Genomic DNA, 17,667 nt, shown 5'->3' with positions numbered 1-17,667 from the left:
CCTTGGTGCAACAAAGGTACCAGGAGACATTGACATTAGAAGACACATGACATCTTTTTGCACCAATGGGGCGGCGTGCTTATTAGTCCCCTACCGGTTCGCACTCTGCGTGTCTGTCTGTCACACTTTTCTGGATCCTGCTATAATTTTAAAGGTTCTTCATATTTTTTCATGAAACTTAAAACATGGACAGATGGCAATATGGATATTATGCACATCATTTAATTTTGTTCATACGTCAAGAATTCTGGTTGCTATGGCAACAAATAAACTACAATTATTGCTGAAAATGGTGGATCCTGCGTAGGTATGGGACTTTTATTGCTTGGCAATAGTCTTGTCGAAATAGAAATGCTATAGCAAAATAAACTTCAGCGTACAGTTTATGTAGTATTGACATAAAGTCGCGCCTGTCAAAAATCATAAAAAAGCGACATTTAAAGTTTAATGGTAGCCATAACTAGAAATTCTATTGCTTAACACATTACCATAACCAGGATACACAACTGCCTTTTATGCACTAGTACACATTATGGTAGGTCATGTCGCCATCAGCGCAGATGTAAAATACAAATTTAGCTTTTAACTGGTTCCCCGTTGAATATAACCGTTGACTCCGTTGACTATAATATATAGAGTATGGAGGTAACCAATCTAATTTAGTTTCTTCTCAGTATTTAGTCACATACATCAATTTTTAAAATAAAACAGGGAAACCGATCACAAAAACCAAGTCAATTTACGACTATCGGAAACTGATCTCATCCACACCTTGCAATCGACTAATTAAATTCCCGGGAGCTTTTCATCTATAAATTTGGTTGTCCATAAGAGTGATTTTAGTTGAGTATGTTGCTTCTGATCAAGGCTTACCTATGGATGCGTTAATAAGGGTATGTAGAGCTTGATACGAGAAATGTATGTGTGCATTTTATAAGTTTTACTCTATGCATTTTATAATTATGGGTTGTTTTGCTAATGACTTTCAGTAGGGCAAAAAAAAAGATTCTGTGTTTAGGGCAACGGTCTCAAAAAAGCTAGGTAGGGTAGGGATTGAGTTTTTTGTTTTGTTTTTTACCCCAAGAATCTAGGTATTGCAACGGTGTTCTTCTGCCTACTTCTTTGCATCCATAACAACCTATGATACTTATATTACTTTATTTCAAAATAATGTCAAGTACTAGCATTTATTGTATTAAACATTTGTTTCATTCTTAGGTGTAAACTGTAAATAATTGTTGAAAATAAAATCATTTTACATCATTCGAATTTTTTTTCAATGTATGTTATACATTAAATACCATTCGATAAAAAACAATTCTGAAGTAGTCACAAATATTAAAATTTTACTTAAAAATATACATGTGCATACTGCATATAAATGGAAAGCCGTATATGCCCGCGTACATGTTATTTTATATATTTATAATACCTCAATATTTCATTAATTTAATACTGATCATAGTTTACTGTAACTCTTCCTCTTCGATGGTTGCAATTATATTTTTGGACTGCCATGGGAGATTGAATTCACAAAAATTGTGTCGGATCAAAATACTCAAATGCTCACCTTCATGAAATTTGTAGATATCAAACACTAATATTTTTAGATAGTAAAGTTATTACATAGAAGTTAGGTCTTCAAATTAAGTATGAATTGATGCACATTAAACTGCAAATGCTACTTTTTAGTGCCGTTGCATTTTTTCTCTGGGGCATTTTTTCATGTGTCAGATTATAAAAAAAAAACATTCCAAATACTTCAATGTTCATAATAAGAAATACAAATTTGTTTAAAAAATAAGTTACAACGAATTTTCCCATATAAAGACTATTACAATATAAAGAAGTGAAACTCCAGCTGCTGGAGCAGTATTGAATTTTCATTAAAAACAATTAGTTGGTCCTTTATTTAAGGCAAGTGGCCGATTGCCCAAACAGAACAAACAGCACAATACAGCACAATACAAACCAACATAAACACAAAATATGAATAAAGCATAGGTCACCGCCTTGGAACGGTCAATGCAAAGCATTGGGGGTTTAAACCGGTTATAGAGCGCTCAACCTCACACTTGGCCCAACAATATTCATAATACATTTAAGTGTAAATAAAATTTAACGTCATAGCATTGTAACTCAAATCAAACAATAATAAAAGGGAATTAAAACGCATTCAATTTAATTACAATTTAATAACTCAATGGTATTGAAGATACCAGAGCAACAGAGTTACAACTTTTTGACGAACGATAAAATGAAACTACAAACAAGTGTCAACTACATTCCATCTTTATAGAAAAGATTTAAAAATATAGCGTCATAAAGTTAATATTTCAGATAATCATCGCGCAAATACAGGAAGAAGCAACAATAATGGGTGTAAAAGTTCCATAACATTTGAATCATTTAATATTCACGTATTTTCAATAATTTGCAGAATTACCCCACCCTGCATTAAAATCCATCGTGTCCGTCTTCAAACCTATGTTTTAAAACTGCTGTCATCATTCCATCCTCCAACAAATCACAACACACTTATAGTATTTTATATAAAAATAAACTGGTTAAAAACAAATCAATTTCGAAATTTAAAATTCGTTTATTGTATACTTGGATGCAAATTGCTGTTTAAACAAAAGTTGTCAGATACTGGTCAGGTGTTTTTCCTTCTTTAGCAGGGACACTACAAGGCCCCTTTCCCCATGGGAAAGGCCTGTTCCCCACAACAAATTTCTTTTAAATAGTGCAAATTCCCCAAAATTTTAAGTTTAATAACATTTGATAAAATCCGCGCTTTCTTCTCTTGTGATATTTTCCCCCTAAAATTGAAGGTCAGACGTCTCACCAACATTCAGAAAAAACACATTGCTGATAGCTAATCAATGTATTAAAGTTATTTTAACAAAAAAATCACATTTATAATAGTAAGGAATCTATGAAGTACCTTTAACAACAGAACACCTGCTGGATATCGATAACATAATTAAACAGACTAAGATTAAAAAGCGCAAAGCAATTCTCGGTATTACGAAAGTTTCATTGACAATTTATCGGTCGCGAAATTATGTGACAACTAATTATTTTATTACAAAAGTCAATAAACTAGCCACAAGAAAAATGCATTTTTATGCGTCAATTTTATGGGGTGACTAACTGTTTATACCCCAATTACGACAATCTGAGTTGCAGAACGTGTATTCGTGTATTCGTTTGAGTGTATAAACTATCGACATATTTACTCTTAAGTTTTAGCTGCGCATGCGCAGGAACATTTTATGAATGTTAACAAAAATACGACGCAATTTTAACTGCTCACATTTATTTTAAGCTCTCTTTTATTTTCAGATTTTAATTCTTTAAAATAAATAAATTGTTGCTCTTTTATTATTGAACGGACATTCGGATCAGCATTTTCAATCGGCCCTGTCTTAAACGTTGGTCACGTCCGACACTTTTGAGAATGTCTGCTCGTGACATCGGAGATGCCTTTGTAACTTATTGAACAAAGTTGTTACATCAAAAACACGATACATTCGCAGAATTTTTGCAGTTTTGGTTGAAAAACACGTAAAATTGCCGACATTTTCGACAATGTTACCAAACGCCATATGGTTACAATACACTAAATGAACGCTTCATGTAGGGCTGTACTCTCTAAAAAAATATCATAGTTGACAGGAAGGCATGTTTTACACTTTTTACCATTATTCAGGTTTTATCTTGCGGAGATAATGGTAGGGCATGAATAGGTGTTCACTACTGAATCCCTGAAATATGATACACTATACACTTGAAGACTATAGTAAACCATTGCACTAGAAAAGGTTACATTCCACTAAGAAACGGCCGAAAAAAAAAGTTGCAAAAACAGTCGATTTTGATTTGTGTCAAGTTCTTTCTTGCATTGTACATGACATATCTTTTTTATTGCATAAATCGATTCCGCTTAGAATGGCCTTTAAGAAAAGGTATGGTTATGGGGGTCTCTATGTGCAAAATGTTGCATTTATTTTCGCTCAAAGTTGTCGCTTTTACATTGAATTATATAGGGAAACTATTTGGTGTATTATGACCTAAACGCAAAACCAGGCCTAGTCACAAAGAAGCTGTATTTACAGAAAATCATCATTTTTTAGTGAGATATGATGCGTTTTGGCAAATTTCACGGAATAAATGCGTTTGTTTCACGAATTTAAGGAGCATCGTGAGTTTTTAAGAAAAAAATACGTTTTCAGAGGAAAATAAGAAAAAAAAATGTACAAAAACTCGTCTTGAGCATCTCAAATCGCAACAATTTGTGCTGAAAGAGCTCATGAACACGTTTTAATAGTTGTTTACTTCTTTTTCTACAAAGCTTGTAACAATATTCCAGTATTTTGACCGATTGTAATTATTTAGGGTAATCGTTTTACGCCTGAACGCCCGTTATAAATCAAAGCTCCGAACGCGAAAGCCACATGGCTTATCAGGCGTTATAATAAAATGCATTTTCAAGCATTTCTACGTGAAAGATCGGTCTGAAAATTGGCATGCACATAGAAAATAGGTTTATAAGTATCGAGAAGTGCTTATTTTCCGCGATGTTAACAGTAAACGTTGTCTTATAGGTTACAATACACTAAATGAACGCTTCATGTAGGGCTGTACTCTCTAAAAAAATATCATAGTTGACAGGAAGGCATGTTTTACACTTTTTACCATTATTCAGGTGTTATCTTGCGGAGATAATGGTAGGGCATGAATAGGTGTTCACTACTGAATCCCTGAAATATGATACACTTGAAGACTATAGTAAACCATTGCACTAGAAAAGGTTACATTCCACTAAGAAACGGCCGAAAAAAAAAGTTGCAAAAACAGTCGATTTTGATTTGTGTCAAGTTCTTTCTTGCATTGTACATGACATATCTTTTTTATTGCATAAATCGATTCCGCTTAGAATGGCCTTTAAGAAAAGGTATGGTTATGGGGGTCTCTATGTGCAAAACGTTGCATTTATTTTCGCTCAAAGTTGTCGCTTTTACATTGAATTATATAGGGAAACTATTTGGTGTATTATGACCATATGCGTTTATACGTGATTACCTCCCATGAAAATAAAGCGCTAACGACTTTAAATTTCACGGAAAATTCGTCTTTAAAAACTTAAGGGTCGGCGGGGTTCTGCTAGGTAGGGTCGAGTTGCCCGAAACACAGAATCTTTTTGGGGGGCCTAGACATTAGACATGATCCGCGCTCTGAGAAAACGGTGTTTAATTCATGTGCGGAATATTGTCGTCCCAGACTAGCCTGTGCACTTAAGGACGACACTTTATGCTTTCATGGTATATTTCGTTTAAAATGTATCTCTTTCTATAAGCATCAAGTTAAGGCGGAAAGTGGCGTTCCAGATGAGAAACTTTTATCTCGATAATTTGGGAAATATGTATATAACTATACATATAACTAACATATCGTTCATACTTATGGCTGAACACATACAGTTTTAGCACACTAGCTCTTGCTACCAGAGGTACCGAGTTTGAATCTTTTATTCATTTTTTATTGTTATTGTAAATAGTAAAGACTATTCAAACGATAATATATTTGCTTGTTTAAATATTTAATGCCTTACAAATTCGAAAATATGTGAGCAAGTCCGTATCAAATCTGATGATATATGATTAATATCCGTTTTTATATTATTTCAAATGCATAATAATCAATATTATATGTACTGCATACGTCAAAATACATTTTCATTTCGATCTTTTTGTATGTGAATTGTCCTGTTGTATTAGTATGTTTTATTATGTAAAGTATCTTAGGCCACAACTAATTGAAGATTTGTTCTACGGATTTTAGCTCCCCCAAAAATGGAGCGAGCGAGCGCAATAAAAATAATCTATTTTTAATTATACTTTAAAAAAAAATCACAGGCGAGCAAAATGCGAAAAAAAACATGTATTGTCCATGTAAAGTGTTATATTTTGCCAAATAAATGCATGATATCTGATAAATATCAGTACAAGATCATATAACTAGTAGTAATCACTGTGTTTCAGCTCTTATCCAATGTTTGTAAAAATAAAAAATCTCCAATAGCTTTTCTGCTTGCTCACACCGGGTAGTGTGACTACTTTAATTTTACATGGTACACTGTAGTTTTCATTATCCAAGTTATATTAGAAGCTCAGCTTTCTGTTAATGATGGTTAAATAACAAGAAACAATAACCATCAAGCATAAGCAGTGATTTTTCTTCGCGTTATATTTTACAGCCTGTGCTTTTTCGATTGGGGGAAAAAGTGCGATAAACCATGAGATTGGGAAATTTTTAACATTCTTTTTATGATTATAAATAACAGTATACAAATTGTTAATAAGTGCATGTTAAACTGAGTCCTAATTTTTGTTATTATAAAGTGCTAGGGAATTAAACTGCTGTATGATAAACTCAATAAACCAATTTAGTTTATTTAAAAAGTTGGCTTTTTTAACTTTGGCCAGATTTTTTGAAAAAAAGTTACCTTTTCCATCGTGAAACATCCTTGATTACTTTTTACACTTTTGACACAATATGTAAGAGGCTGTAATTTTGGGCAAAAACACTAACACGAAATATCTTGACATTCTATTAGTTCTAAATATCATAGATTATGGTATTAAACAATACTTGAACCATTACTTTTATTAGTTTAGCACTGTCAAAATAAAAAAAAGGAGTAGTTTAAGTTTTGTAAAGTAAAAAAAAACAACATAACCTCTTAAAGGCCGAGTCTCACTATGATGTCGGTGGAGCCCCGGTGCGTGATCCGGGATTTACCGGGATGAACCGGGCCTCTACCGGGATGAAACGGGGCTCCGCCGGGGACGACCGGGATAAACCGGGGACGACCGGGAACAACCGGGGCTACACCGGGAAGTTATTAAAATGTTTAATACCTCCGGGATGAACCGGAAGTCACCGGGAAGGACCGACAAAGACCGGCGTGGCACCGGCAACAACCGGGACGGCACCGGGAACAACAGGGAGTCCCGGTGAATGCCGGCAGAATCCCGGTATAGTTACGGTACACCGGTAAACCGGCGCTCTGTCGGGACGCCATCGGCATTCACCGGGGCTCCGCCTGGGCATTACCGGCGACGACCGGGGTTAAACCGGGGCGTTGCCGTAGCTCTGCCGGGGTTTGATGCCTGCCGGTATAGCCCCGGTAAGTGCCGGTGGAGTTACGGTATACCGGGGCTCTGCCGGGACGCTGCCGGCTTTCACCGGGGTACCATCTGAACATTACCGGCGACAACCGGGGCTCTGCCGGGGCTTCAACGGGATAAACCGCAGCTAGTCCGGGGTTGACCGGGACTCTGCCGGGTTGTTGACCGGCTTATACCGGGGCGGCACCAGGAAATAGTGTGACTGCGTTAAAAAAATTCCACGAATCATCCCGGTTCTCGCCGGTCGACTGGCGTTGACTAATTGCCCCGGGGGAAAATTAACATTTCCATTTGTGTCTTTGGCCGACACGACTAGACAGTCAAGCGCCGCCATAAACCATAAACCAATCTAATGACCCCATCATTAAATGAATAGGTGAGCAGCAAAATTGTTGCTGCGGGCGCAAAATCAAAATAATATTTTTGTTTATTGTCCACTACCGGTTTCACCGGAGGGGACATATGGTTTGCGCTCTGTGTGTGTGTGTGTGTCTGTCTGTCTGTCTGTCTGTGTGTCTGTCTGTGTGTGTGTGTCTGTCTGTGTGTCTGTCTGTCTGTCTGTCTGTCTGTCTGTCTGTCTGTCTGTCTGTCTGTCTGTCTGTCTGTCTGTCTGTCTGTCTGTCTGTCTCTCTGTGTGTGTGTGTGTGTGTGTCTGTCTGTCTGTCAGTCCGTCACACTTTTTTTGGATCCTGCGATAACTTGAAAAGTTCTTCACATTTTTTCATGAAACTTGACACATGGAGATATTGCAATATGATCATTATGCACATTATTTCATTTTGTTCTTACGTCAAAAATTATGGTTGCTAGGGCAACAAATATAAAAAAATATTCTGACGTTGGTGGAGCCGGTAGGGGACTTTTATTGCTTGGCAATAGTATTGTTTCGTTTTAAGATGTATAGGTGCGACAAATTCGACGAACATTTAATTAATTTGTTGTGGCCATATCGTAATTCATTATCTTCGCGTTTCACAAGCTTGGTGCGGTGGTAGCGCACTAGCAATGGGTACCAGAGGTATCGAGTTCGAATCTTGTATTCATCTTTTATTGATATTGTCAATAGTACACACTATTCAAATGATTTTCTATGCGCTCTCTTGAGTAACATATAAAGCATTCACACCCACTATTCTTCCTTAAACCTGACAAAGATTTAATAAAAATAAAGTTTCTTATTCCTTATTCCAGCTTAACATACTTTATATAGGGTTTTAAAGAAAAATAACGCATACAATTCTTAAATAAATCAAAACAAAATAACTCTAATACATTTACTGTATGTATAATGTTACATATTCATGATGTTTTTGTTGGGGTTTGTATAGGATTTCCTGTTCAAATCGAACCGGTATTTTCTATATCGAATACCATATGTAATGAAAATCTAGTGCTTAATTCAGTTTTAATATGGAATCAGCATCCGTTCGTAACTTTTAAGTTAGAAGAGCTGAATGAGGTATATAAAACATGTTCAATATCCAGCTATCATATAGTCTCGACCAAAGGTAAGGGTCAAATAAGATTTCGAGAACTGTATAAGAGAAATAAATAACAAATATTACATTTAACCATGCCAATAATACCTATTATAAAGTTGTGCTATAAGAAAATAACCCAAATATTAGTATCCGAAATCATGGCCTCTAAGTAAGGAATTTGTGTTAAGTTCCTTATTCGGAAAACTATATCTCGGACGATCTTTTTCGGATATTTCATTTTTAGATGTTGTGTGTGTTATTTAAGCTTTATTTTGTTCTGTTACGTTTCTACTGTATTTTATTTTTCGATTAACGTTTAAAACAAGTATAATGAATACGATACTTCGAAACTGGCGATCACTGTATGATTTCTGGAATTTTTTTAATTTAGCAGCATTCTGAGATTAACAGTAAAGACACAAGTAATGACGGTTTGTTTATGCTTCAAGCAGTATCAAAGAATGGTTGTTATGCTACATGGACACTTTAAATGAACATTCTATTGTCCGAACAATTTTTCCAACAATATTATGTGGTTCCAACCATCCATCAGTTTGCCTTGCAGAAATCAGTCACTATCACCTTTTTTAAAAGAATCACTCACTATGCAATCAGAAATTTTAAATGATCGTGATATATCTAATACAAATTAATATTTGTTGATTTATTTATGTATGAATACAAATGGAACAGTTATTAACATTAATGAATTGCAGCGAATGTAATTGTATTTATCTTAAAATTGTTAACTGTGTTAAAATACGCTTAGAGAAAATAGTAGTTGTCACCACTTACGAAAAATACAAGAAACTCAAAAGATATTCGGTAAAGATTACATTTTGGAGGATTCTTTACAGTGCAATCATTTAAAAGACCTTATCACTTGCGTATTCAACTGTTGCTTATCACCCTTTCCTCATTACCCTCAAAAGCTTTAAGTACTCTACTTTGTGTTACCTGCATTGGACGATGGTGTCCCACGTTGATAGTATGTTGCATCACATTTGTGCGACCCGAACGTTGGTATAGATCCTGCAGTGGTTTACACCATTTCCAGCACATTAGCAAAAGCTTGACAGCTATCATCCGGAAATGAGGTTTCCACATTATCCTGAGCTGTAAACGATCATTGTCTTCAACTTCATCTATGTACCCTAAGGTGGAACATTTTCTTATAACAATATCTTCTCACGATGAATAAATAATCCAATATGAAAGTGTGCATCAACTTCTTACACTATTTCTAGTTAAATATGTATTTCCCACTTAAAGTCCATCGTGTATGTCAGTGTTCAACATCTTATATTTCGTAAGCTGACCATATTTTGCATTTCGAACACTATTATCTACCTTTTCTCCTGGGAACAAAGCATTCAGTTAAGGTGGTAACATAATGTACTTACTTCAAGGGACTCAAACAGCCCGCAACGGAACATTTAATACCAAAGTCTCATATTTTCGGCCATTATGCTTTAGCCCATTTTTGTGAAGATTGTTATTAAAGTGGTGCAGAAAGTCTAAACCAATTAGACCGTTCACTTGGATGGATGCTATAAATATATCCCACTGAAAACTGTTTTTTTTTCTCCAATTTCAACGGTGATTGTCGATACCCCTTCCCGTTTTAATAGTCCATTGTCTGCTACTTCCAAGCAAAGTGAAGGATCTACAACACGTAATTCAGGTTTGAGGGGCTATCGGTTTCTATTAAATAAATCTGTTGACACTATTGTAGCACAGACACCTGTATCCATTTGCAAGAAATTTCACATATCTAAGTCTTTAAATGTATTGCAGATCCAAAATATATACCTTTACACTTCAAAATGTTTCGCGGATAGTTGGATATTGCACTAGACAGGACTAACACAGGGCCGTTTGCCCCAGTCCCATCTATTTCAAATACTTTTTCTAAATGGTTTTTGATGAGCACATGATTGAAATATGACCAACTTCGCCACATTTGTACCACACAATGTCCGATTTATTTAAACTTTATCTTGGTTTGCTGCCGCTTTTAGTTGCGACGCCAAATGATCAATTTTCTTACCTAGACTCGTTTTAATGTCACGCCAAAAGACCTGCAACCGACTCATTCTATACATAGATGAAGACGTCACTACGTTATTGTCACATCTATACTAAGGCGCATCACATTCCCTGGTTTGGGGAATTGTGCTTCCGCCAAAGTAGTTCTGCGTAAGAATGAAAATGTTAATAATGAAAGAAAAATCTTTTTTTTATTGTGTGTTTAAAACGGAATGTTAAAGAAATGTTATTAAATTATGTTTAAATGTGATTTTGAATCTCTATTAAGACTGATAGCGATTATCAGAAGCACGATTACCTGACCGACTTTCGCTTTCACTTTTCACTCGCAAAAGAAGTGCTACCCACAATTACTTTCGCGTTAGTACACAGTTCAGTAAGACCAGTGTGAACACAATGGCAACCGACCCCGAGTCACTTATTCTTGAAGCGAATAGTTAGGTTTGGTTTGGTTTGGGTGTTTCGGAATCACATATTTAATTCATTTATAACCTCCTCCTTGAGGCTGTTGTATGCATAAGTATTGTTTTGGCACCATCGCTATTTTTGTGGTCTTTCATCACAACGAAAAGGGCTGCCTTCAGATCCTACAATTCTTTAATAAAATGCCTTACATTGATGGTTACCTCATCAGCAGAAGGGTAACCATTTATCACAAACCTTACGTATTCAGCTAATTTTTCCTTTGGCTGATACTTTCTATTTTAGATCTCTTCCGAGTAAGATGAACTAATCATATGTTCACTGATCGAGTTTCCAAAGCACTCTTTAGCTTTGAATATGTTTCCAGTGTATCTGCTATTGTCTGGTTGAAAGCAAAATCTGCAGCTTCGCTTTGAATGCTGCTTTGTGGGCGGAAGTGACATTCTTGGTCATTCCATCCGCAAGAACCTGCAAGAGCCTTAAATGGGTTGACAAACCTCTCCCAGGAACTTTTACCATTAAACATCTGCCTAGGCATCGGTATATCTTGGTTCTTTTTAATAGCCATTTAATCGTCAGAACTTGAAATATATCTATATAGTTCATTTGCACGGGTTGCATGTACATTCCTTAATTCGGCTTTCGCATGCAACTGGGTAATTTGTTCATCATCTCTATTTGATAAAAAGTTTCTTTCCTACACTGCCTCTCGAACATATTTTTCTCTTCCTTTCTCACTAATAAAATGTTTGCGTCTTAGTTCACTGATTTGCTTTCGTTGATTTTTTTATTGCAAGAAGCGATTCTTCCTCTTCATCCACACCAACAACTGGATGACCCTTTTGGTTGTCAATGCCGAGTTACTTTTTCGGCATTATTTCAAAAGCAATACTATAACACGTTATTTAATTGTTCCTATGTTCTTTAAATCACTGTTTGTTCTAAAAAAACATTGATAATCAAAATTTAGTTTAATCAATCAGTCAAAAAAGTACTATTTATGTTCATAGACATCCTCGAAGTTTCACGCGGTAAAGTCCGTACATCTGTAAAAACAAAATCCTTTTTATTGGCATAGAAATCCAACCGCTGTACACCCGTGTAACCGTTTTCTCCGCCAGGTCATTTAGCGCATGACCCAAAACAACATGGCTTAGTTTTGGCAATTAACAGCGGTAAATTTGCAGCCAGAAGTCCACATTGAATTTGTGAACAAGGAATTTTGTACTTAAAAAATCATAACAAATATGACAATCTTTCCGATTAATTCCCTTATGTACATGCTGCACGTTTTTTTATACTTAAATAGTGTAAGTGACTGTGTCATTTCCACTTCAGGTTCTAGCGTTGCTGGCCGCCTTGTGCATTGTCGGATATGCCAGTCATACAATTGGTATGCTAACTGTCCTATGTGCGACTTATTTTACTTATCATCTAGTTTGTTTTCTATTTCAACGCTGTTATATCTCACCCTTTTATTTTCCTGTGAAACAGATTCACTAAATTGTGTTCATTTATTTTACCCTTGATGTGATTGTTCTTGTCATAAGTTTCATTTGCATTTCCCGCCGAGCATCCTTCTTGTCATTACTTCTCACTTAAAATTCTTATTCATTTTTCCCTATATTTGTCTGTTCACGTTGAGTTATATTTGGACTTCAAAAGCTGAATAAACTTGTAATTACAATTAAATTTTAATTCATAAAAAGAATGTTCTGAATGTAATGAACATAAAATGTAGAAATATGTACACCTACTTTTTTCTTTAATTACTTTCTTTAGTTAGCTTGTGAAATAAAAAGAAGTGGATTCAGCTAGATTCAATAATACTAGTTTTCAGTTGTTTTCCTGCATTATACATACATCATTGTACAGTGACCTTCTAAAATTTATACACGTATATACACTTATCTATTGCCCATTATCATTAACTACTAGATTATGTTTATATGCTATTTGCTGTGCGCCTTCTACTTAAATTACTTCGATGATATATGTGTTTACTATGCGGATGATGTTATAAAATTCATAACAAGCTAATAATAATAAATTGTATTAATACAGACAAGCGGAATGGATGGAACCCAAAACTACCGCCATTGAAGCCAAAATTACCACCACGTTCAATGCCAATAATGTGCCCACGTACCCATCGCAATCAAAGGATAATTTGGATAAGACCTGGTCAGATATGTAATGGTATTAGGGACTGTCCTTGCGGATGGGATGAACAGTTCTGTCAAAGGTGTAATGGTACGTCAGAAATTATTAAATAATATAAATTCCAACTTAGCTTAATTGGGTTATATGCCTCGTTTTCAAACATGTACGCAACAAATTGTTAGTAATAGATTTAAAATCAGTATATATAATAAGCGGCTTCTTTTGTACAAGAATGCAAAACACTGCGAGCATTTTTAGCATTAATAATTATTATGTGTCTATGCGTTTGTCATTAAGAAGTGAAAAGAATACCCGATAACATGATTTAATGTACGTGTGAAAATGTTGTTTTTCGTTTAAACATTTTACATGGATTTATTGACAAAAGCGGGTCTTGCTGATGTTACAATTGTATTTTTATGTGCTTCGCTTTGAGGGATCACAAAGTTATTCCATGTATGCCATGTTTTGCCAAAATACTGGCGAGAATAAGCCCCATGTAGTAATCTGTATCATGTACACCATTTCTCATAATATCGACCCTTCTGATTGGTTGCTTAGATTTGTTACTATGCGCATGTTCTTTTTATATAAATAATTTTTGATAAAAAACGAAACTCTTGTTTATGTTTCTTTTAAATTATTTTTAAATTTTGTTCACATATTAGCGGCTTACCAGTAATCAACATATGATAAACCTACTAATAAACCAAAAACAAACTGACACAATTATGTGCTATCATATTATCGGCCTGGAATAAATATGACCTACTTTCAAATGAAAACCAAACATCATGAGAAAGATTGTCGTAATAGTCAATTAGTAAACAAAATAAATTTAAACTTCTAAAAATGGGGAAAAAACATTTACTGCTGTCCAGTTCTTTTTGAGGAGTTTTCGTCAAAGGAACGATACAATAAGGATGGTCGATAATATGAAAAGAAGGGATAAGACGATTTAGAAGGCAGTACAACATGCTTATTCCTCATTGTGTTGTTGTTGTGTTTTGTGTTTATTTTCAATCGTACTTATGCAAGTAAAACAAAATTAACAAAGCTTGTGAGTATGACGTCATAGTGTGATTCTCGTTCTTAATGTAAATTTTTTTTACTGATTTTCGGTTATTCTGTTTGTTAGCAATAGCTTCAATTTCAACGCTAGATATGGTCTGGTAACATAGATTTAACCAGATTCAAAATCGGTAAAATGGATATTCAACATATGTTCATGTACCATGTTAGTGTTCGTGTGTCGTATGAATAGATATTGTTTCGGGAAAAAATAATGGTATAAATTGTGCCACAAAAAATAAAAACGAGCATTTTGTGTCTCGTATGTCGCGAGTGAAAATTTAACACCGTGATAAAAATCGTTCAGCGCTGTTACGATTGGTTGATTATACAAAATGAGTAATTTCTATTTATAGCTTTATGGTAATTCCAATTATGGCAGTGTGGTATCGGGTATCGAAGGAGACTTTCCGCAATCCGACCGTGTGTAATCATATGTGAACCCCATTGATCCTGCGCCCTGAATAATATGTGTCCCGTATTCCAAACGAGCAAGTTTACGCCGTCCGACGCGTAATTATGAAAACCTAGGTTCTCTGAGAAGCTAGGTTCTCAGAGAACCTAGGTTTTCAGAGAACCTAGGTTTTCAGAGAAGCTAGGTCCTCAGAGAACCTAGGTTTTCAGAGAACCTAGGTTCTCAGAGAACCTAGGTTTTCAAAGAACCTAGGTTCTCAAGAGAACCTGGGTTCTATGAGAACCTTGGTTCTCATAATGAGAACCTAGGTTCTCATGAGAACCTAGGTTTTCTGAAAACCTAGGTTCTCAGAGAACCTAGGTTCTCAGAGAACCTATGGTTCCCAAATGAAAACCACGGATATGGCAAGCAGTTCGACGCATAATCCCAAGAAACTAGGTTTTTCATGAGAACCTAGGTTCTCATGAAAACCTAGGTTTTCAAATGAGAACCTAGGTTCTCATGAGAACCTAGGTTTTCAAATGAGAACCTAGGTTTTCATGAAAACCTAGGTTCTCATTTGAAAACTTTGGTTCTTGACGCCATGTGCAATCTTCAAGCGAAAACCTAGGTTCTCATTCTGAGAACCTAGGTTCTCATTCTGAGAACTTAGGTTCTCATGAGAAACCTAGTTTCTTGGGATTATGCGTCGAACCGCTTGCCATACAGATACACGTGTTGGTGTTAGCATCAAACTTGGCGTCTTTGATGGCGAGACAATTTTGGCCTAGAAAAATTCAATGCCATAAATATATTTTGCCATGCAATTGCTGGCTAGACCGGTTTGAGTTGGTTTTTGGATTGCCGCTGAGAAAATTCTAGATGGAGGGCACCCTATAGATGGCAGACGCCAGTTCAAGTAACTCAATAAAAACCGCCCGAAATGTATTCTAATAAACCAGATCTGCGGTTTGTAATGTTTACAGCGGTCGGATTGCGGAAAGTCTCCTTCGATACCCGATACCACACTGCCATAATTGGAATTACCATAAAGCTATAAATAGAAATTACTCATTTTGTATAATCAACCAATCGTAACAGCGCTGAACGATTTTTATCACGGTGTTAAATTTTCACTCGCGACATACGAGACACAAAATGCTCGTTTTTATTTTTGTGGCACAATTTATACCATTATTTTTTCCCGAAACAATATCTATTCATACGACACACGAACACTAACATGGTACATGAACATATGTTGAATATCCATTTTACCGATTTTGAATCTGGTTAAATCTATGTTACCAGACCATATCTAGCGTTGAAATTGAAGCTATTGCTAACAAACAGAATAACCGAAAATCAGTAAAAAAAATTTACATTAAGAACGAGAATCACACTATGACGTCATACTCACAAGCTTTGTTAATTTTGTTTTACTTGCATAAGTACGATTGAAAATAAACACAAAACACAACAACAACACAATGAGGAATAAGCATGTTGTACTGCCTTCTAAATCGTCTTATCCCTTATTTTCATATTATCGACCATCCTTATTGTATCGTTCCTTTGACGAAAACTCCTCAAAAAGAACTGGACAGCAGTAAATGTTTTTTCCCCATTTTTAGAAGTTTAAATTTATTTTGTTTACTAATTGACTATTACGACAATCTTTCTCATGATGTTTGGTTTTCATTTAAAAGTAGGTCATATTTATTCCAGGCCGATAATATGATAGCACATAATTGTGTCAGTTTGTTTTTGGTTTATTAGTAGGTTTATCATATGTTGATTACTGGTAAGCCGCTAATATGTGAACAAAATTTAAAAATAATTTAAAAGAAACATAAACAAGAGTTTCGTTTTTATCAAAAATTATTTATATAAAAAGAACATGCGCATAGTAACAAATCAAGCAACCAATCAGAAGGGTCGATATTATGAGAAATGGTGTACATGATACAGATTACTACATGGGGCTTATTCTCGCCAGTATTTTGGCAAAACATGGCATACATGGAATAACTTTGTGATCCCTCAAAGCGAAGCACATAAAATACAATTGTAACATCAGCAAGACCCGCTTTTGTCAATAAATCCATGTAAAATGTTTAAACGAAAAACAACATTTTCACACGTACATTAAATCATGTTATCGGGTATTCTTTTCACTTCTTAATGACAAACGCATAGACACATAATAATTATTAATGCTAAAAATGCTCGCAGTGTTTTGCATTCTTGTACAAAAGAAGCCGCTTATTATATATACTGATTTTAAATCTATTACTAACAATTTGTTGCGTACATGTTTGAAAACGAGGCATATAACCCAATTAAGCTAAGTTGGAATTTATATTATTTAATAATTTCTGACGTACCATTACACCTTTGACAGAACTGTTCATCCCATCCGCAAGGACAGTCCCTAATACCATTACATATCTGACCAGGTCTTATCCAAATTATCCTTTGATTGCGATGGGTACGTGGGCACATTATTGGCATTGAACGTGGTGGTAATTTTGGCTTCAATGGCGGTAGTTTTGGGTTCCATCCATTCCGCTTGTCTGTATTAATACAATTTATTATTATTAGCTTGTTATGAATTTTATAACATCATCCGCATAGTAAACACATATATCATCGAAGTAATTTAAGTAGAAGGCGCACAGCAAATAGCATATAAACATAATCTAGTAGTTAATGATAATGGGCAATAGATAAGTGTATATACGTGTATAAATTTTTAAAAGGTCACTGTACAATGATGTATGTATAATGCAGGAAAACAACTGAAAACTAGTATTATTGAATCTAGCTGAATCCACTTCTTTTATTTCACAAGCTAACTAAAGAAAGTAATTAAAGAAAAAAGTAGGTG

At 35.2% G+C, this 17,667-nt stretch overlaps 1 long non-coding RNA gene across 1 annotated transcript; it reads left to right on the top strand.

Annotated features, from left to right (window-relative positions):
- The first annotated feature begins 755 nt into the window (after positions 1-755).
- LOC127848159 (uncharacterized) lies at positions 756-13,397 on the top strand. Its single transcript, XR_008034390.1, has 3 exons — positions 756-893; positions 12,488-12,542; positions 13,214-13,397. It is a non-coding gene; the product is annotated as an uncharacterized LOC127848159 (long non-coding RNA).
- The last annotated feature ends 4,270 nt before the right edge of the window (positions 13,398-17,667 follow it).

Source organism: Dreissena polymorpha, chromosome 10 (genome assembly GCF_020536995.1).
Source record: "Dreissena polymorpha isolate Duluth1 chromosome 10, UMN_Dpol_1.0, whole genome shotgun sequence".
NCBI classification, from domain to species: Eukaryota; Metazoa; Mollusca; class Bivalvia; order Myida; family Dreissenidae; genus Dreissena; species Dreissena polymorpha.
Note: the sequence above shows the minus strand (reverse complement) of the source record. Positions and strands in the feature narration are given on the sequence as shown.